Source organism: Lactuca virosa, chromosome 9 (genome assembly GCF_052849685.1).
Source record: "Lactuca virosa cultivar CGN04683 chromosome 9, Lactuca_virosa_CGN04683_v6, whole genome shotgun sequence".
NCBI lineage: Eukaryota > Viridiplantae > Streptophyta > Magnoliopsida > Asterales > Asteraceae > Lactuca > Lactuca virosa.
This window is the reverse complement of record NC_136434.1, coordinates 154,192,190-154,216,473: the sequence shown is the minus strand read 5'-3', so window position 1 is coordinate 154,216,473 and position 24,284 is coordinate 154,192,190.

Below are 24,284 nucleotides of genomic sequence, written 5' to 3'. Positions count from 1 at the left end.
CTACATGTTACATAGGATCCGTGTGTGTGTTCAAGTCCTCACTTGACACCTAGCATCCTACCCGGCGTTTCCATCCACTTCACTCACTACAGGTGAGTTCATACCCCTAAATGAACCTTTTTAAATGTTTTTAACCGTTTTATGGGGGGGGGGAATACAAGTTGAACCAAATAAGTTATAGTAACAATCGCATGTGAATTATAACTTGCAACCAAAAGGATTTTCTACACTATTAACTGTTTTTACCACCAAAAAGGGATTTTCTATATTTTCAACTATATTGCCAATTAAACTGTTTTCAAATGCTTACCAAATTCATTTTCGTGTTAAATCACTATAAAACTATTTTTCCAAAATTCGTTTAAACTAATTTTTATTCTCAAACCATATCTACACCAATATATTTATATAAGTAAGACTTGAAGGACTTAGGACTAATAGCTCACCTTATTTCCTGTTCTTGTTTGATTGTGGGCTTAGGGTATTTTGTTATTAGTCCGAGTCTCGTTGAATTCTTAGTTATATATCTTATATATTTGTGTCAGATATAAAAGTTTTCATATCAGTTCAATGCCTTTGAATATCAAGGACATACAACCTACATTACTATTTAACTATAATAGGTATAGTTAAGGATTACTACTCAGTGCTGCTATTGCCATGACAACTACCAGAGTCAGTTCAGTTGTGAGTCAATATATGCTATGTACTATACAAGGAGAACATTACATACTATACAAAGAGAACACTATATGCTATACAAAGAGAACACTATATGCTATACAAAGAGAACAATACATACTATACAAGAGAACTTACTAAAATAGAATGTGGCATGCTATTTCTCGATACGACACATCTTTGTGCTATCATCGCGTAACCAGAGTCTCCTGGAGGGAGAGCAGGCATTATGTGTATAGATCTATACGGGACAGACACTCCCACATCCCGACTGCTAGCTACAGTCCGAGCCGTCTAGGCCCAGGGGTGACAAAATGTCACATCACTACATATGACTCGGAGGGTCAAAGGGATTCGATCGTCAATCAGCATGGTAACGTACGAGTTCACATTCAAACCTTTATTTAATACTTTAAGAATTAAAGGCAACAGACTCCCTGAGGAGTATTGTACATTTAATACTACCTGGAGCCTGCATTTCATTACATATGGCCGACAGTGATACTGTTGGGGTAAAACATTTTTCTCATTACTATACATGAATAAAGTCTAAAACTATATTTTCAAACTAATAACTACTGGGAAAAACTTGTACATTATCAAAGGAACAAACAAACCATCGGGTCTTGGTGAAGACTACTTTTTCTGGAGAACATAGGGTTTTCTAGGGCTCATACTATTTTCGAACACCGAAACTTTCTTTTACAATGTATAATTGTGAATATTTTTATACAGGAAATGACACTAAATACTTATGAACTCACCAGCTTTATGCTGATAAACGTTTTCAAAATAACTTGTATTCTCAGGTCATCAGTAGGCAGGTACGGATGCAGCTTTTGAGAAGACGGAGCACACATAAGACTCCACTTTATTTTGATTGTATTTTTGGTGTCTAACATTTGTACTGAACACGTTTGTATTACAATTATTATCTTAATGCAATGGATGTTGTTGCTTGTCTTTACTATTATGCTTTGTTATGATACTGTACATGACGTCCTCCACCCCAGAACGTATTCCGCCGTTCTCGGTTTTGGGGTGTGACATTCAGCTAGAATGGAAGTTTTCTCTTGGGGTTCGTTTGATCAATATCTGGAGGGCTATTATGCGTATGTTATTCATTCCATGGTCAAGTATGGTAACTGGTTGGGCCGGTTAGGTTATGTTTTGGTTTCACCACTAGTGGGTGGTGGTTCAAGTTCTAAGTGGGGGTGAACTGGGATTCTCAGGTTGAGTGTCAGTCATTGAGTGTTTTGTCGGTTCGCTGTTCGGATTGCGGCTTTCAGATTTGTTGGGCAGATGTTGATTGGTGAACCCTTACCATAAGCAGCTATGTTCAGCTCCCGGTGGGTTTGTAGTTCTCTAGTTTAGGTGGCAAGGTGTCCTAGACCATTGGTCATTGAGCTCGTCATTCAGCAGGAATTCTCCGAAGGATTTAAGTGGTGAAAGTTAAAGATCAAGGAATGCGTCAGCTACCCTCCTATGCAGTGTGTTTATGTTCCCTCGGTCTTTAGGTATGTTTACCCTCAATGGTGAACTGGAATTCTAATTCGAAGCAGACCCAGGTTTTGGCAACTTTCGGGATTGCCTTGGAAGTCTTCTCGAGTTAGTTTCGTGTTGGTAGAATCTTTTCAGCCTCAATAACGTATGGGATCTTGTTGCGATCAATCATGAGGATAGGGGTTCCCTAAGAATGTGCATTGTTAGGTTAGGTTATAGCCTTCGAACTGGATCATGAGTTCGACGATTATCCTATCCTCGGGTCGTGTGCGACCATGGTTTCATAAGGTTTTGCTGGGGTAGCAGATTGTTCGATAAAGTGAATTGTGAATGGTAGGGTTACAACATTGGTGTGTTTGTTCGGTGTTGTGTGGGACGTCGATTAGGTCCCTTGAAGGAAATGGAAGGAGGTGAGTATCTTTAGGCTAGGAGTGTTGGGAAAATGATGTAATGCTGACAAGGTCGGTATAAGATCGGGAGCATTCCAGTCATGGGCGGAGGGTCGGGGAGGGCATTCTAGACTCATGTTATGGACTCGGAGGCAATCCAGACCTATGATTACGACCTGTTAGGGTATTCTAGTAATAGGCTGTGGGCCTAATGGACATGATTATTCATTTCTTCTGTTTTTGATACTCTCAGTATTGACGCATTGATGGGGGATCGGAAGACCCATAAATCAGTTGGTTTGGATAGGGAGCAGTAAAGTGTTGTTGGGGGTATAAGTCATGTATTAGAAAGTATATGTGGAATGTATGCATCGTATTTCCGTTTGTTTGCAAGTTGTTGTTAGGGGTTGGATGAAATACGGAAATTCTTAGATTGATCATCTTTTCTCGTCGGGTTGGAGGTTGGTAATGGCATGGCAGACAGTCAAAGGTTATTTTAAGGTTTTCGTACATCATATGGATTTGGATTGGGAGAGGTTCGCGATCGTTTTGTTTTGAGGACATTTTCTGCATGTTTTGTGGTGTCTCTAGTCAGGGACTGTGGGTGGATTCATGGATAGATGCTCATCAACCTTAGGGAATAAATTATGAGAAATTTTATGGTTGGCCATTTCGGGATGGCTTTTTGTGGTAACTCGAGTTGAGAATCGTGAGTGTATCCATGCAAGGACTGTAAGTCAGGGAGATGTGAGTTAAGGAATCGGTATGTCAAAGGCATCAGCTGGAGGGTCAGGAGTTAGTTCATGTGGTTGGGCTCTGGGATGGTTCTATCGGTATGAAGGTCGGGCAGGTCATGCGGTTTTCAGCATTATAGCAGCCGCGTATCGTTCCGACGGTTAAGGATATCTGTATCTTGTATCTATTTGTGTTCGTGGAATCGTTATCATCAGGAATTGAATATATAGTTTGATGGATACGTGTCATGGCTTTAGCATTGGTTTAGTAAAGGTGGTTTGTCAGGGATTCAGACCCATTTCGAGTCTTGAGGTATCAGATAAAGTAGGGTTGGTTTGCTGCATGGGATTATGGATTCGTCTTCTACCGGTTGAAAATATTTTTCTTTTGGGTTTAGGCTCCTTAAGAAGGTCGTTGTATGTTCATGGTTGTGGGTGTGCCCCTCGGGTTGTTGGGCTTGCCGGCGATGGTAAGGAACGATTTTGAGGACGAAATCGAATTTAAGTGGGGGAGATTTATAACACACTGTCTTCCAAGTTACGTCAAATTCATCCCATGGGTTGTAATTATGTCATTTTTGGTCCTTGGATTAGAAAGAAGTGGCGATGGGAAGCCCTACTGGCAAGATGGTAATTTTGGAGCATGAGTAGTTCGCAGGGTGTACATGTGAGTACGCTAAGCATACTAGGGGGAGCCCTAGTACGTTGGGCTCAGAGATATGTACGCTGGGCGTACCTGTGTCCGGGTGAAAACCCTAATTTTTAGGGTTTGTAGAGTATTTAACCATCTTTATGGATCCTTTTCCTCCATCTTTTCAGCCTTCAAGTTCTGGAATCATTTTTGGCAAACCCTAACTTCTCTACTGTGTGTGGTTGAGCTATGAGTGTGTTTCTTGTGTGGTTGAAGAAGAAGAAGTTGCATCAAGGTGATTGGAGAGTGAAGCAAGCTAGTCAATCTTGGATCATCACTTCATAAAGAAGCTGCAGAAGGTAAAAAGCTTCTACCTTTATGCTTGGATTCCTAGATCTTGTTTTGGTAGCTTTATGGTGTCCTTCTTGCACCAAAAGTCCCAATATTGTGCATGCTTTGTTTTGGACATGCTTGGCTGTCCTTTCAGACCCCAGGATGGGTTCTAAGGCATAAAAATGATGTCCCTTTAGCTAGTTTGGTTCCATGTTCCTTGTGGGAGGTCTTGCAAGTGAAGCAAATGTTTCATCATAGTCTAACCGTTCAAGCAGACAAAAATATTGAGCTCCAACCCTGGATTTGTTCCTTATGATGATTCCATCTTCATCCACTTTTTTCCTGAAAACACAGCGAGTACCAATGATAGTCTTTCATTGAGGTTTGGGAACAAAAATCCACACACGATGACGTTGAAATTCATTTAGCTCATCTTGCATGGCCTTAATCCAATCAACCTCTTTTAATACATCAGCGACATTCTTTGGTTCAATCATTGAAACGAAGTTAAGAGACATGCAAAAGTTGTTGTTGACTATGCTACGAGTGAGAATCCTAGAACTTACATCTCCAATAATTTGAGAGTTTGGATGATCTCGAAGGATTCTAGGGTTAGAACCTTCATTTGTATTGCTTTGGGCAAAGTCTTCCTGATTTGATGAATCAGCTTCTTCATGGACAACAGCCTAATCTTCAGGGATAAGCTGAGAACTAATTAATTGTTCAACATTGGGAACAATGGGATCAGCGTCATTTGACAAGAGCTCAAGAATTGGGTCTAAAGGACTGAAATTAAGTTCATTTAGAATTGATGAGGGTGATGAACTCGATCATGAATGAATAAATCCTCATAAAAGGTGACATGAATACTTTCTTCAACAATTTTTCTTGAAAGATTAAATACATTGAAATCCTTGGATACACTAGAGTATCCTAGAAACACCTCATCATCAACTTTAGCCTCAAACTTCGAACGCCAATCTCTTTTATTCAAGATGTAACAAACACGTCCAAACACATGAAATTAAAAAATGTCTAGTTTTCTTCCTTTCAATAGCTCATAAGCAGTTTTCCCATGATGTTTAACAATAATAGAATAGTTTTGAGTATAACACTCTATATTGACAGCTTCAGCCCAATCACAATGAAAGTCCAACTTCAATAAGAGTTCTGTTTCTTCTTTCTGCAACACCATTTCGTTGGGGAGCTCTAACTGCTGAAAAGTTCTAAGAGATTTCTGAGAAAGAGCGAAAATCTTCCAGAGAAGAGTTTATGAATTCAGTTCCATGATCACTATGCAATTTCTTTACTTTGAGATCATAGAGGACTTCCCATTGCTTAAAGAGAGAAATGATTTCATCAGTGGCATGGCTTTTCTTTCTTAAAAACACTACCCATGTAGATCTTGAAAATTCATCCACGATGACAAGAGTGTATTTCTTTCCAACTGTTAACTTAATCAGAACTGGTCCAAAAATGTCCATATGAAGAAGATAAAGAGGTTTGATGATGGAAGAATAACACTTTGGTTTAAACGAAGACTTGGTTTTCTTCTCTTTTTCACACACTGAGCACACTTTGTCTTTGAAAAATTGCATCTTAGGAATTCTTCACACAACCTGATTCCCTGCAATCATTAAGATATTCTTCAAATTCAGATGTGATAGCCCTTTATGCCATATCCAATTTAGATGAGACTAAGCACGAGAGAAAAACGATGACGAAGAGATTTGTTAGCAGAAAACATATACAGAACATAGATGTCGTTTTGTCGATTTACAATAAGAACGATGATGTTCTTTTCATCAACAACTTTTCCTTCTTTCTTGTTAAATAGAACTTCATAGCCAACGTCGCACAGTTGACTGATAGAGATGAGATTATACTGAAGACCTTTCAAATAAGAGACATTCTTGAAAATAACAGATTGCACTTGATGGTTCCATAACTGTTTGTAGTTCCTTTTCCATTATTGCCATATGTAACTGACATACCATCCTTCTTTATGAAATCTTCCAAGAGATTTAAGTCATGTCATATGTCTTGAGCAGCAGTTGTCTAAACACCAAATATGCTCTTTACACTGAAACTATGATGTACAATAAGTCTAAAAAATATACACTGACCCTTTTGCAAAGGATCACTAAGAAACAATGTTATAACTATCATCACGGAGACAGTGCGGTGAGTTTTCCTTTTTGATCTACTTATCATTTCGAGTCCAGATATTATTAGCACGAGTGGTGTTCTTTTCAAAAGAGCATCCGCTGACTTTATAAGAGGCATTACCATATCGATAACAAACTTTAATTCCAAGATTTTTTTATTTTAACGTTTGATTTTGATTTCTTTTCACCTGCTAAATTTGAAGAACTTTGATCATTTGATTTAAGATTTCTTGATTTAGCTTTGGAACAACAAGTGTTATCAATGGTATGCAAATATACTACCTTGTCATGAGACTCACGATCCATCGAAGAGTTGTCAGGAGTAGAAGGCTATGACTGATCTTTAGGTTCAGAATTGCTAACTGAGCACTGAGGAAACACGCTAAGAATTTCGTTTACAGAATGAACTTCACCATTACATATAGGAAACTTTAGCAAAGTCTTAGTGGAGGGAAGAAAATACTCACGATGTGAAGGTTGTAGAGAACTATCAAGAGCAGACAATTTAGTCACACACTTAGTAATGCCATTAGAATCAGTATAGCGGTGAGTATTGATTAGGGTTTGATTTATAAAGTGAGAGCTCACGAATCTACTTTTAAAGTGTTATTTTAAGCTATCAGCTTTATATAAGGTTTCCTCAGTTTCGACTTTGGTAAAAGATAAACCACCATCTATATCACCTCCAAGGATTTTCTTACACTGATCTGGAATCTGAGCATTATAGATTCTTGTGATTTTAAAGGGAGAGGATTCCCATAAATTCAAGATAAGTTGAGTGCGATTATCATGATCAACAACCTTTTCTTTTCAATGTGAAGAAAATTGTTGGTAAGCGATATACATGTGTTTTCCCATTTTAAAGTAGAAATATATTTTTCTAGAGAAAGAAGTTTTTCTTTGAGAATCTTTAGCTCAATACTAAGAGAAGGTTTTTCTTTATTTGAGATCAATATGTTGAAACGTAAGAGATCGACCGGGTCATCTTTTTTGAGATTATCAACAGAAGAAAAATTAACATAATTTTTTACCTGATACGTTGATGCATCGTCCTATTCTGACTTGAGGTTATCACTAGTAAAATAATCAACGTCAAGAATCCCAACGCTGTCATGTGCAGTGTCAATGTGAGATTCAACAGTTTGAGACTTGATACACCTAACTTCATCTTCTGAAGAGATTTCCCTTTCAAAAGAAGATGATAGAGTGATCATCATCTCTTAAGCAGTTGAGAAGTTTTGGACCAAACGATAGATAAAAAAAGGAAGTGAGTTTCCAATAGTAATTATAGCTTTTACATCAAGACTCAACATCCTTTTCTCTTCCTTGTTATCACATGGACATGCTTCCCTTTCCGCTTACTTCCAGATGCACCATTGTTTGATGATTGATGTGAAGCGGCTATATGACCTTTGTTGATGACGTCGAGCATATCAAAATCCATTAACTCTAGAACATTCATGGCCTTTGATTTCCAATTAGAGAAGTTGTATTGGTCAAACGGAAGAATCTTGTTACAAACAGATGACTTAGGAACTAAGGAAGACGACATGATTACTTTAGTGTATCACAAACCTACTCTGATACCAATTAAAGGTTTGTATTTGATCGGATACACTTCAAGTATGAATAGGAAAAGCAAAACTAATCTAAATGAAATAATCAACAGAAAGTAAATAACATAAGAGTTCTCCAAATGTTCCTTTCACCAAGAAAAGAGGTTTTTTCTTTACCAAGAATACGTGTTTGTCACAAAGACAATTGACACAAATCCACGAACAAGTCTACTATACCACGAAAATAAAACTATACATTAGGGTTTCCCTTAATTTTGTATATATACTAATCTATACATGTATATCCATTGATTGACGGGATTGAATCTAATCCATACTAAGGACCGATCTTATCATAAAGATATGGGATCTGATCTATTTTATATTTATCAATAATAATTGCCTAATATACAAAAGATTAGAATCAAACAACTATACTAAAAGTTGATGCTGTTAAACTTGTGATGTTGGCCATGCCGAATCGTAGACGCTGACACTGATGGATCATCATGTTATGTGTTTGAGTTATCAAATCATAAGGTGTGACCTTACAGCATGTTATAATGGGAAGAAAAACCTGCATTTAAAAAACTACAATGATTCTATAAGATCAATCAAAACCACCTTTTGACTTGGAGTGGTCCAAACGTCATAGGGATCACGACAAAAAGGGACCAAACAAGCTAAAAATGTAGATCTAGCCTGCAAAAGCCTTAAAGGCTAGAACTTAAGGACTTATATAAAGCTTTAGAAGGTTACTAGAAGGTATAAAATCTCTAGACTTTGCTTCACCTAGCAGAAAATAGTAATCAACTTCTTCAAATCCTACTCTAAGGATCAAAAAATCCAAGAGAGCAAGGTATGGAGACTAAGGTTTCATGAACATGAGGATTCTGGGGTTGGAGGCTGATAGAAGGGGAAAACCTAAATGTTAGCTCCTTTAAATAGGGTCTAAATCCCGAAAGTAGTGTTTTTGTGCAAATAGCATTGTCGCTTCGCGACCCAGACATAGTTGTGACGTGCCTAAGAGTCTAGCTTTTCATCGTGACCAAAGCTTGATCATGTCGTGAAGATTTTTCCCACAAAACCATCTTTTCTTGAATATATTAAATTAAAAAAATTGAAAATAAAACATACTCAAAAAGTAAATGTTACACTATTAGAATCCACCATAACAGAAAGGTATAATGGAATCTATGTGAAAACATATTTATCTTACTTGTCTCTAAATCTAATTTCTAGTTTTTATTTGTTTCCAGACTAGTTTAATTAGATTAAACAAATCACGATTTACTTTATTGTTTATATTTTAGCTAGCCATTAAATTATCCATGATTCTAAATAGTCTCCATGGCTCCAATGATTGTACTTGATGTTATGCTTTAACAAAATGTCTCCTTAAATCATATATATATATATATATATATATATATATATATATATATATATATATATATATATATATATATATATATATATATATATAGTTAACCTCACATTAGGGTGAACCCACTGTCAACCGACACCACCACAAATACTCCACCAATATCACCTTTGACGATTATTGTTTGCGGTAGGGTTAACCCACTAAACGAGTTTAGCGAGACCTCCATTGCATACATGTGTTCATGACCATCTTGGATTTTGTGTTCCTGGTTACTCTCCTTATCATCCACCAAAAGAACCGGCAAAGTTTTTCTCAGGCAACGATGAGCCGGTGTAAACTTCTCATCATAGTTGAAATATAGTCCCTTGATATGCTAATCTGTAAATTATGATTATTTTAGTCGTTTGCATTTCGTTAGTCGTTTGCATTGTCTACTGGGCCAGTAGCACCCATGTTTTATTATTACATGCGACCGAAATCGTAGATTAAAAAGTTTAAAAAATGAAAACTGTTATTACCGGCGACTTCATCATTAGCAGTTATTTCATTATTAGCGGCGACAGTTCCCTTTAGCGGAGACACAAGCATTAGCGGCGAAAATTTTCTTTAGTGGCGACAAGTTGATCAATAGCAACAGAGCAGTAGCGGCGGCTTATTACCGGCGACGTGTCGCCTCTATGACCAGGTGACATTTAGACCATTTAGCGGTGAATTTTTTCGCCGCTAATTGCCTTTTACCTTGTAGTGGGCTCCCTCCTTCTTTAGCCGACCCCATGCTAAAATGATTATCATCCATCCCGACAACAATCTTCGTATTCTGAGCTGACGTGTAGGATTGTAAAACCTAATAGCCGCTTGGACTTCTGGTTTATGCTCATTAATTCAGGCTCCCTCTAGCACCTGGTTCCCCACCCATTTGTTCAAATTTGATAAAATAGTATTGTGTTGCCCAATCTTGTTAAATTGCTAAAAGTGTTTTGTACACACCTCATTTTTATGGTTGGAATCGTTCCGAAAAACGTTTTTTTAGATCATCCCATTAGGCAAAAAGGACGTACACATGACACCAACAGTACCACGCTAAAGTCGATTTATCTATGCAAATGAAAGTCACTCATACCTGATTTTGTCCCTTAATACCCTAAATCGTGAAATATCTTTACACCCGATAGATCCACCCATACGAGTCTTCACCATAAAAAATAGGATCTTTGATCTTCCCAACGCCGCATAGAGAATCGCATCCCTTCTTTTCAAATCTGTTGCTCTTCTTTCTATCAATAGACTCGTCATCAGAAAAGAACCCAAATCATAGATTCGAACATTTTTGTGTGGTTCCTCTTGCTTGTGTTGATCCTTCTTTCTCATTGCCAAAGTTAAGTGGGTAATTGCCTTCATCATATCCTGCACCTGCATTGGTGGGGTCATAGAATGAAGTTACACGTCATCTATCCTCAACAACCATTTTCACGTGATCACCCAGGGGCTTATTGTAAATATCTAGTTAGTTATATGTTGTTAGAAGTTAGTTCTTAGAGCTCGGTATATTATAGCAATGTTGTAACATTTTACTCTATTCTATCAAGTGGCGAGGTCTTTCGATCCACCTAAATTTTTTAATTTATCCTATAGAATTTTTTTAGGGACCTATCTTAAAAAAAATTTAAGACCTACCTTACCTATAAAAATCTTTATATTTGTATAGAAAAATGTATATAGAATAATTAATGAACCATGTAGTTTTCTATTCTAGACTCGTCAATAAATTTCTATCTTGTTTAAATGGTAATGGTATTAGATCTTCGATCTTAATTCCTTGAAATTCGTCAATTGTTGATCTTAATTTCATCTTAGGGTGTGTTTGGTACAACATATAATTCATTAGAGAATATATACATGAGAATCTATCCTCTTGTTTGGTTGCAATAAACAATGAAATGGAAATTATGCTCTTACCATGTTTATTTTTTAAACAACATTTTCTATAATTGATCAATCAACACAATAACAATAAGTTGGACAATTTAATTTATATGTCAATTTAATTTATATGTCCTGTTACACGTATCTAATCAAAAAGGATTACATAGATGATTCAAATATGGAATTCTTGAACGCTTTGTCGAAACAAAATTTCTATGAACTACAAAGATTGTTGAATTTCTATGAACTACAAAGAGTGCTTCAAATAACTTCCACCCAAGTGTGATCTCAACAGGTAGTTAGTAGACCCAAGCGTAAAAAGGTCATATCAAGAAAAACGGAAGCTGCCAACAAACCTTTAATCTGTGAATAGCTTAGATATTCCCCAATCAAACTAAGCCATGAACTTTTGGGAGTGAAACCACTAATGGAAGTGAACTTCTCAAATTAGGGGTATAATCGTCTCATAGTGATTACATCTAAACGCTGCATTTTTATAAAGAGAAACAAATTCAATCACTTGTTATGTTAAAAAAAATATAAATCACAAAACAATGTTAGGAGGATTCAGAAAAGTTCCAGATTCACTGAATATTACTTGATTCACATTGGCATCAGAGAAAATAGGTAAAATTACTAGGAAAAGCTAGCAACACCAATACTGAACATAGCGAGAACAGGAAGAAGACCAAATTCAACATATTTGAACTTAATTGAGATTCTATGAAATGAAAGATAGCAAATATAATGATTCCATTTTGCACAACATATAATGAAAGATAACAAATATACTGATTCCATTTTGAACTTAATTGAGATTCTATGAAATGAAAGATAGCAAATATACTGAATTAATGTGCAGTTCCCACACAATCCAAATTCAGTTTCGCATAACATATAAAAATCAAATTAAGATGAAAGATAGCAAATATACTGATTCCATTTTGCACATCAAGAATTGCAAGAACAACATATTTGAACTTAATTGAGATTCTATGAAATGATTAATACTTTAAATTGGACATTTGTTCAAAATCAACAAAGAAAAAGCGTGCAATATCATTATGTAAGGTAGGAACCAAAGACAGAAGAGAAGAATTAGGCCGATTACATAAACGATCGCATGATAAATCCATATACGATTATACGAAGCCGAATTAGAACCTGAGATACAGTAGGTAGGGCTCGAAGTCGGGGCTGCTTATTTCTCCCCTTTTTTTTCTATTTCCCAGAGACTTTGCTTTTCTTTTTCCCACATTTTCTCTATTAATTATAGGGAATTAATTTGATGGAAATGGAATTCATTCTTTTCCGTTTCTCTCTATTTTTAACACAAACCAAACAAGAGAAATGGAATTGATTCTATTTCTCTCCTTCCAAATCCGTATACCAAGCACCTCCTTATTTCTTTCAAAATGAATTCATCTGCTGTTATTGATCCTAATATTGCTTCTTCCCTTTTTAATTCTACATATAGTTCTAAGAAAAATGAACCAAGTTGTTATCGGTGATATTTTCATAAATGTATTATATTAAGTCTAACATTTTGAACTACACAAGATCTTTAACCGCCTAAGATATTGAACAAGCCAACATCTTGGAATTGCGATCGTATTTCTTGTGGAGGACTGAAGGCTTATCTCACAATACATATACTAAGTCAACTGAGCACGTGGTCAACAAGAACAGACATTGACTCTTCTGGAAATACCTGGTCAAGCAAGAATAAGGGAAAATCCTGAATGTTTAGGGAAGTTAGTTAGATTTCAAATGTATAAATAGAGGAGGTGAGATCATTTCATACATGTTCACCATTGTTTACACACATAGACTTGAAACACTTACTTCTACTCAATCTCTAGAAGCCCAAGAACATGAAAACACTTCACACTTGGATCAACTTCCACTTGTAAATCTTATTTTTATTGATCTAATTTCTAAGACAGAGTGACATTAGTCAACTCCCAAGGTTTTATGTCGGAGATCTTAAAAGATTAACGGTTTTCTTCGTATATTGTTGTGTTCTTGTACTCATTTTTACTTATTATTTGTGGTTTTATCCATTTCAATACGTAAAAACCGTTTAATATCTTAGTATATTTACGACTTTAACACAAGTTTTGTCCCCATTTCCAAAGTATGCATGTACTTGTATCCTCGATTCAATCAACATTTTTAAACAATCTTTAGTTTATTTTCAATATAACAAATCCTAACTTTACTGTCTTGTTCCCATGATCTTTGACATGTACAAGATCTGCAACATATTTCCAAATCTTGAACAATTTACAATTTACTTTCCTAAAATATTTACCTATACATCACACAAAACTTGCTAATTTGCTTACGAAATTAGTTTATCAAATTTTGACCACAACAATTTGTCGTCATCCGTGGGACAAGTGGCGTTACTACAATTTTTCTTCAGATTATTCAAAAAGCTTTTTCTGCAATTTTCAGTCAGTTACACCTTTTTACAGTACAAATGTCTAATTTACCAAAATCCACTTCTAGCACTATTCCATCCATTTGAGTTGGTCAAAATCTAGCCCCACCTACTGCTGTTAATCCATAAAGGAGGAGTGTAAAAATCCCCATAAGGATTGTGTCTACATCTTTACCAGTCCAATATCCAGGAGTGATAACCCAAGAAATACTGGTTATGGTATACAATAATGAATTCATATCTATGTTGACCAATATAGAACAAAAAAATGTTGGTCGAAAGTATGGAGAGATTGAGTTCAGACTCGAGAAGGCCTATCGGAACTACACTAACTGAGTCTTCATTCTTACAGCCCAGGATCCTGAACTTCGAAAGCAGTTTATCTTCATAACGCCAATTCAGAGACTTATATCAATGAAGGTTCCTATCTTCATAGATGCTGCAAGTCCTGGAATAGGAGGACCTGTTTCCCAAGATAATTGAGGGATATTCAACATCCTATCTAATACCCAAGATATGAGGATATGTATAATTATGGAAAAGGAACTACAACCTCACCTATCACATCATCAATTCTGATATCATCCATCCCTCCTCTACCACAAATGAGTGTTGTTGAAACATCACTTCCTACAGTTTCAATCCCAATATCCTTACCAATCTTTACAGATTCAACAATACCTTCAACGTCAACTATCTTCACTCCACCAGAAGTTCCGGTTATGAAATCTGTTTTGGAGGAGATGAGGACTTCAGGCATCACTGGCAACACATCTGATGTGGGGCCAAATGCCAATATTGTTGTGACTTCTGAACAACATTCTTCTTATGTTCCTCTTTTTGATAATGATGCTGAAATCATGCTCGAAGATGATCAAGAACCGATTGCCGACTTTATCTTCCAACCATTTACTATCAATATCAACAGTGATGATGACGAAGCTCCGATGATGAAATGCCAATTCAAACAGATAAATGAAAAGCTTGATTCCATTTTGGAATATTCAAATGCCTTTTCTTCATCCAAATGGGAGTATATGTTGAGGACACATAAAGCCACTGTGGAAATGCTTACATCCACCAATGCAAAAGTGCTTGAAGAAACAACCAAGGTTATTCAAGCTTTCGAACAGTAATTCTCCAAAACTAACTCTTCAAATAAAGCACTAACATTTGATCGACTTCCCAAGTTTTCTTTGTGAAATTTTTCCCTTGTACATAGTTCGAGATACTGCTGGAAGGTTCAGGTTTCCTTGAAGCAAAGAACAAATAATTTGCCTTGGTGGTATGCCAGAAAGTGTCATGTTTTTGACACTTAGTACGTCATTCGGTGGTAATTGACGAAATAATGGATGCCCAGAGATATCAATAGACTGTTCACGGTTGTGATTCAAGTTTTTTGCCTTAAGTACCCAACTCCCATCTTGGTTTTTTTTACCAATGATTTGAAAGGGGCAATTAATCAAGCGAGACCTGGTGTTCTTCTTTCTTTGATCTCCAATACACAATCTATATCGATAGCAACCGCCTTGACCACATTGCAAAGTGACATATTTGTCTTTACTTGAATCTTGAATAGATACCCCGTATTCTTTAGCGTAATAAAAATATCTTACACTCTTTAGTAGTTCATCATACGAATCAAATTTGGAGCTAGCTTAGTAGATTTCTTCATTTTGTATCGTAGGACTTCATGAATCCATTCCTAACTACTAACATTCATGTTTAGCATAATCAGACGTCACATTCAATAATCGGAAATAAAACAACAACTAAGCTTTACTATGCTTGAAGAGAAGTTTGTTTTGACTTAACTAAAAGGAACAAATAAAGAGAATACATATCATGAAGTCTCTAGGAAGAAAGATTCTATCATCATTCGACTATAAAATATCATCAAAAATAAGCTAAAGTGGTACAAAATTGCTATCAACAATACTCAATGTCCTTACTACATTAAAAGCTTAAACTAAAAACTATACACATACAATAAAAAACATAAACCAAAACAATAGTTTAGCAGCACATCGTGAAATGAAAAAAACATTCGAAGGCATGTAAATAGATGATGAAACTGTCTTCATATATATAATAAATATGGATACTCGAATTAATGGAATAAATCAAGTTTCTGTGAAAATTAAACTCAGTAACAAATGCACGCTAAATTATCTCTCTTGTTTAGAAGATAAAGAATCTTAGGATCGTGAATTTAGGTTAAAAAATATTTTCTTTCTTATTTTTTATTCTTCGTGATCAAAGATTACAAAAAGCACAGGGTTTTAATGGATTCTAAGATGCATTCAAGTTCACATACTGACATACATTTTGAGTCGGAGAAGAAGACGCAGCAGAACAAAGAAAAAGTCGAACGTTGTTCGTTATGTTCGTGGTTTGGATTATTAAAACTAATATAGACTGAAGGGTAAAAATGTCAATCTATTAAATTTTCAGTGGATGGATTAAAACATTATGAGGAAAAATCAGCTCCCTAGAATAAAAGGGTATTACGAATTTCATGAATTATTTACCTCTTTGGACAGCCTTTTAAAATTGGAAGTGTACCTACCATAATCTGCTCCAATTTTGGAATCAATGGTTTGTTAGTGTTTCAAGACTCATGCATACCACATAATTAAACTGATTGCGTCCCACTTCCTTGTCTTTGATGGTGTGTTACAGAGTAGTCATTATGATGCCTAAAGTTACCAAGTTTTTTGAGAATCATATGGACTAATTTCTATCTCAAAACTACTAGAAATTAAATCGATAACGAGACTTAACTTCATATTTGAGAACTCATGTCATACTATCACGACAACTGTTTGATTGAAAAAAAAATATTATATTTAAGTTGTGGTTATTTGGTACCTTGGATCTGAGATCATCAACAAATTCCTTCATACCATTCTGCAATGGAATTGGCATTCATCTTCCATCCCCATGTACACATGTATATAAAACAGTTTTAACAACCATAATTTTTTTTGAAACGGCACATGATTTTATAAAAAGAAAAAAAAAAAAAAAAAAAAAAAAAAAAAAAAAAGACGTAGCAAGAAGCTAGGAAAAACACATTACAAGATAAGGGTAGCAAGAGCAAGTTTATGGAGCCAACCAGCCCAACTAAGCTAGCTTTTCTACATCTATTGGAAATCCAAAAAATGCCCTCTCAACTGATGGGTTTTATACAAACAATCATATGTGTGCATGAAACCCTACATTTGGATCTATGTTTTATCTGTTAGACATACAAGCATTGAATACAAAAGGAAAACCCTAATATGCATCTAATAATTCGAAATCTACATAAGAAAGATCAGAACACACAACTTTGTTGCTATATAGTAATAACAACCAATTCTTGAAGATTCTTGCTTTTGAGAACAAGTACCACAAGTGTAGGAAAATGGCTGACAAACACACTAGGGCAAGAGGATGAATATAAGAGAGAGGAGAGAGGAGTAACTTGCTCAGAAGTTCGGCTCTTCTAGGGTTTCAGTGAGATGCACAAATTCAAGAGGCCAAGGGGCTCTATTTATACTTGAGGCTAGCTTACCTTAGGGCTTAGGGCCTAAGCAAGTCCATTGAATCCCTTACCTTAGGGCTTGGACGACAACATCTAGAACCTTCTAGGGATTTTTGGCCCTCCCTAATAAGGGTGATCCAAAGGCCCAAAATCACAACTTTCAAATAATTGCAAAACAGAACCTGCACTTTTAATCCGTTCTTTTAATCTCGAAATTAATTCCAAATTAATTTCTGATTAAATACTAATTAATAATATGATTTCTAATTAATATATGATTCTTATAATATATTAATAAATCATTTTTATTCACCAATTTATTATTCTAAATAATAAAATCAGCCTCTCTCTCCAATAGTCATCCTGTCTAGTTGCCAGTATGAAGGCAAACCAACAGTCTAATAACTATAATTGCAAGTATGAAGGACCATGCTACTATAAAATCAAGTACATATTAATTATAAATATTGGCCTAGACACCTAATCCAACAGTCTCCCACTTGGATAAGTCTAATAACTATAATTGCAAGTATGAATTCAGAATCTGATTAGCAATCGTAGCTCTCAAAAGTCGCTGTCGAACTCTGACCCAGTCAATGGCGCGTCCTTTAGATAAGGGATCATATAATCCTCTATTCTTGAAGATATCGTGTGGAAAAAGACATGGAACAGAATCATTCTCATTGTCCAACAATTTGTTTCCCGATTTCTGATTTGTTTGACAACTAACTTAATTCAGCACAACAATTCAGTCCTGACCGGGCCCGACACATAAGTCAACACAAAATCATCGAGGGGCCCAAGATATCACTGTTACCCCTTGAGATAAATGGAACAAATAAAATTTGACTTATATGCTTGTACTATTACTCATCAAATCGTACACAACAATACGTTTTATAACATCAAGTTACTGATGCGTTTACACATTATCAATGCACAACCAACTCGTAAACAACTCATATATCTCGGTTTAAAGATTATACGATATTATCATATCACAATTAATCGTGATAAATTCCATGAAGTAATTCAAATGAGTGTGGGTTTAATCCAATACTCAAATCCTATTTTAGGAGTACTCATGAACATTACAGCAAACATTTGCTATGTCTAAGCATTTAGAAAATCTACAAGCCAATTCATGACAGTCTTACCTCATTACTTACTTCCAAAGTATGATCGACTGTGGATAATTTCAATAATCAAATTATTTAGGAAGTAAAACATGCAAAGGTGAAACACAAAATAAACAATTGACAAAAGATAGTAAACTTTACTCATAAATAAATCTTCCATTACTTAATCATCAAATGTCAATTACATTTATAATGTTACAAGTTTCTAAAATATCTATCTAATCACTAAAACTAATATCGTCCTTCTGACCAATGCTCCTCGCATGATGAACATGCTTAATCCTATTAAGACCCTTTGTGAGGGGATTTGTAGGATTCTCTTCTAACGATACCCTCTTGACGACGAGGAGTCCTTCTTCTACCTGATGTTTAATGAAGTGGTATTTTCTATCGATACATCTGGATCTGCCATGATCCCTTGGTTCCTTGGCTAAGGCAACCGCTCCTACATTATCACCGAAAATATCCATGGGCTCCTTTATGGCTAGTATGACTCCAAGGTCTCCAATAAAGTTCTTAAACCATATAGCCTCCTTTAACGCTTTACTCGCAACTATATACTCCAATTCGCACGTTGAATCAGCTACGGTCTCCTGCTTGGAAATTTTCCAAGTAACTACTCCTCCGTTACGGGTAAACACCCAACCTGACTGAGAACGGAAGTTGTCTCGGTCGGTCTGAAAGTTGGCGTCACTATACCCTGTCACTCTCAAGTCATCATTACCACCAAGTACAAGGACCCAGTCTATAGTCCTTCGCAGATACTTAAGAATGTTCTTAACTGATGTCCAGTGAGGTTTACCCGGGTTCCCTTGATATCGACTTACCATGCTCAACGCAAAAGCCACATCAGGGCGAGTACATGTCATATCATACATGATCGAGCCAATGGCGGAATCATAGGGCACTCGACTCATTTCCACTATCTCTACATTAGTACTCGGACTCTGAGTCTTACTCAGTTTGGTATTGCTATGGATAGGTAACTCCCCTTTCTTGGAATTCTCCATGCTAAAATGTTTTAGCACTTTATCCAAGTAAGTACTTTGACTAAGTCGAATTAGTCTTCTACTCCTATTTCTCAAGATCCTTATCTCCATAATATATTAAGTCTCTCCTAGATCCTTCATAGCGAAAAACTTTCCAAGCCAGGACTTAACCTCCTTCAAGGTTAGAATTTCGTTTCCTATGAGCAGTATGTCATCAACATACAATACTAGAAATCTAACTATACTCCCACTAGCTTTGACATATACACCGGACTCATCCTCACTCCTAGAGAAACCAAACTCTTTGACTTTCTCATCGAATCAAAGATTCCATCTGCGAGATGCTTGCTTCGATCCATAAAAAGATTTCTCAAGCTTGTACACTCTATCGGGGTATTTAGCATCCACAAAACCTTTTGGCTGACACATGTAAACATCTTCAGCCAGTATCCCATTAAGGAAGGCGGTTTTGACATCTATCTTCCAGATTTAATAATCATTGTGGGGACTTAAAGTGTTGCGTCATTGCGGTTATTGTTGTTGGGTTTTGTATACTACAACATCCTATGATGCACATACAACCCTAAAAGCTTTGGATCTATGTTTTTTCTAATTATACATGCATATGGTTTCCAAAGCATTAAGCCTACAACTAGCATACAAATAACATATGTATAATAAGACAAGTTTTAGACATACCTCTTGATGTTGTTGATGTTTCTAGGAAGACTTTGGCCTTTAAGAACTTAGTGCCCCAAGTGTTGCACCTCAAATCGAATCACAACTCACCTAGGACAAAGGTGACTCTTGAGAGAGAATTTCCATGCACCAAAACCGCCTTCATGAACTCCAAGAACTAGAAGTATATGTTTTTAGGTTATGGAGCTTATATTTATATGTAGGATTCCAAGAGTCATGGGTATAACCCAAATCCATACCCATGGGTTTTATGATCCATGTATCATGTGGTCCAACTCTTTGTGTATCGATACATAAACTTAGTCCAATATGAATCATAAGCCCAACACATATAAATATAACCAATTACCATAATTAGTCCCCATAGATTTAATTAGTCTCTTTTGATCACTATATTAATTCCAAACTAATTCTTGATCAATACTAATTAAATCATATGATTTTATATTAATATATTAAACTTATAATATATTAATAATTCATATATAACCTCTTCTCCAAAGTCCATCCTAACAAATTGTCCTGATGCTATGTAACACAAATGGACCATGCTACTCTCGGGTCGAGTACATACCAATAATAGTTATGGGCTTAGACATCTAATCAAACAGTCTCCCACTTGGATAAGTCTAAAATTATTATTGCAAATATGACTCCAAAATCCCGACTAGCAATCGTAGCTCTTAAAAGCCGTTGTCGCACTCTGACCTAGTCAATGACGTGCCCATTAGATAAGGGACCATATATTCCTCCATTCTAGATATCATATGGACTGAGACATGGATTATAATCATTCTCTCTGTACATCTGTTGTTTCCTGATTTCTGATATATGATGACCGACTAATTGAACAAATCAAATCAGTCCAGGCCCGGCCGAGCACTTAGGGTTGTCATAATTAAATCATCGAGGGGCCCATAGATATCTCTTTTATCCACATGGGGTAAAAGTAACGGATAAACTTTGACCCAAATGCTCGCTTGTACTCACTCATCAAATTACACACAATGATATGTTTTATAACATCCAAGTTACTGGTGCGTTTACATATGTCAATGTGCAACCGACTCGCAACTACAAATCACACGTATCCGTTTGAAGAATATAAGATATTATTGTCTGATGATCACTCGTGATAAAATCCATGAAGTGATTCAAATGAGCGTGGGTTTAATCCAATACTCGAATCTTATTCCTGGATCACTCATGAATATTTCAGCTATGTCTAAAACATCTAGACATACTACAGACCCATTCATGACAGTCTTGCCTCAATACCTACTTCCAAAGTATGATCGACTATGAATGGTTTGAATAACCTAGTTATTCGGGAAGTCAAAACATGCAAAGTGAAACATAAGAATAATACTAATCCTATATGGCCCCTAACCTTTTGCGCCATATTGATTACTCATTATTCATTGTATAATGTTTCAAATAATCAACTTAATACAAGAACTAAAACAGTAGTTGTCCCATGCTACAAGAATGCACACTATGTTTACCAATGGTCCTTTCTTTGTGGAATAGATCAATTGAAAACATTTCAATGATGCTCATTTCACTATTCCAAATCCTTATGACAAATGTAAGAATACAAGATTCTTTGCCAATCTTTAAGATTCTAAACTTATATGCAATGATTCTCTTGTAATGACTATGCACAAAAGTGACAAAGACTTGGTAACAGACATTACAAAGTATTCCAATGGAGAGCAATTCCATGGAAACGAAGTCTCACATTCAAAGTACATTCCTTTGAACATCCTTCTTGCATTAAGTTTTCTAATCTTACACAGATTTAAAGAATAACTTCCACTTATGGAAACATTTCCATATTCCCGTTTTGACTATCACTTCTGAACAAGAGTTGCCTTTTTTCAGAATATGTCAATATGGTCCTTCCAAAATTAACACTATACTTCCAACTGTCCATGAGTAACCAATCTTTGGTAAGCCTCAGATTGTCCTCGACAATTGCTTAATCATTTTAGTCATATCAAGTTCTGGTCCTTTTTCCCTCTTAATGCCTTAGGCATTTGGAAAATTCAGAACACATACAAATATTATAGCATATGCAATCGATCCTATACCCGAAGCATATGGGATACGATTCATAATGTCTCACATAAAGACATGATCCTAGACCAGTCTTTTGCTATAATTTTTTTTATTAGCCATGTTCTCAAAATTCGGACTATGAAGAGGGATGCCATAATCATAATCGAATATTGGGAATGCAATTAATATTTCCATATATCGAATTTCCTTATATTGAACCATTCCAACATAACATTCATATATATACTTGACTAAATTCGATTATAATCTCAATTTAAGCTTTTAGAATTGGAATGAAGTATAATTTCCTCTCCCTTAATTATATCAAAACAACTTTTCAAACACTGAAACTTTGCAAATTGAAATTTTGTTTTCTATAATTAACATTGCTAACTTTCAACACTTAACATAATAATCATGCTCCCACTAACATGATAATTATATTCTTATCAGCATAACACTTATGCTCCCACTAGCTTAGACATGTATGTAGAAATCAGTTGGACTTCTAGAAATCAATACTTTATTGCTTTTCATTACCAAAGTTCAGGTTTCTGATACGAGATGCTTCGATAAGGCTTTATATAAGCTTCCCAAAATCATACACCTTTCCTTAGATAGCTCACATGTGTGTCTAAACAATTTTAGAAGTATGTAAAGGGATGCCGTAATCATAGTCTCAAATGTTTAGACCTTTTCCATTGCTCACAATTCGAATTATGAAAAGGGATGTTGTAATCATAATTGAATTTGAAAATGCAAATATTACAATTTCTATCTCCTTAAAATCTACTTAGTCAAAAGCGTTTCCTGACCATCATTTGCATGAATCGAAGAGAGACCTTATGACACTTAGATTTTTTGGTGTATGTGTTCCTATCCATATGAATTTGTCAAAAACATAACCACAAGAGGAGGTTAGTGACAAATCCAAACTCATATGGACTGAACTTGTTCAATCTTAATTTCTTGCCACCTGGCAGCACATGGGCCTACCATTGCTTCCAAGTAGTTATGTAAACAACCGAGAACTCATAGAACTCATATGCATAGTCAGCTTTAACTGGAATGGACACATAAACAAGAATATGTCAACACGATATGTTATAAACCTCAAGTCATGCGCTAGTGATAAACAACAAGTTTTATTCTTGATTAGTTCTTGAGACCCTTTTCAAGATCATTAAGACTCCCATTGACCTCTTGACATATAAGATTCTCTTGTCAAGAACCATTCCTTGACAAAGCAAATATTCAAGAGTTGGTGTGGATTCTTATCAAGACAAACAATTCACGCAATTGGCCTTAGTTGGTATTTCTTTTATCCAAAACTGTTGGGTATTGAACATTCTAACACTCTTATGGTGTACATGCAACCCTATAAACCTTGGATCTATGTTTTCTCTATTATACATACAAATATTAAATATTCCAAGGTTTCATCCGAACTAGCATATTATGAAGCACCTATACTACAAAGTTCTAGTTAGATGACATACCTTTTGATGTAGCTTGATGTCTTCAAGCTTTAAGAGCTTAGCCCCAATAGTGTGGAAGCCTCAAATGGAATCACAAATCACCAAAACACCTTGGAAGAACTTGAGAGAATATGTATGCACACTAAAATCGGCCCACTCTTATTTTTCACACACTTGTGCCAATTTTGTGAGCCAAGGACCCCTTTATATATTATGGAGGATTAGGGTTACATCCATGTAAACCCTAATACCCATGACCTTTCATTTACATAGGATACATGGGTTAAAAGCTCCATGGACCATCCATGAAAGCTTAGCCCAACCTAAATGAACTTGGCCCATTCCATATATATAACAGTCCATATTTAATTAGTTCTTTTTGATCACTTAATTAATTCTAAATTAAATGAACTTGGCCCATTCCATATATATAACAGTCAATACTAATTAAATAATATGATTCCATATAAATATATTAGAACTTATAATATATTAATATAAATCATAAATATACTATTCTCAAAAGACTATCCATATAATTTGTGCCGGTGAAGTGCAACCCAAATGGACCATGCCGGGTCGGGTCAAGTACATACCAAATATAGTTATGGACTTAGACATTAATCCAACAGTCTCCC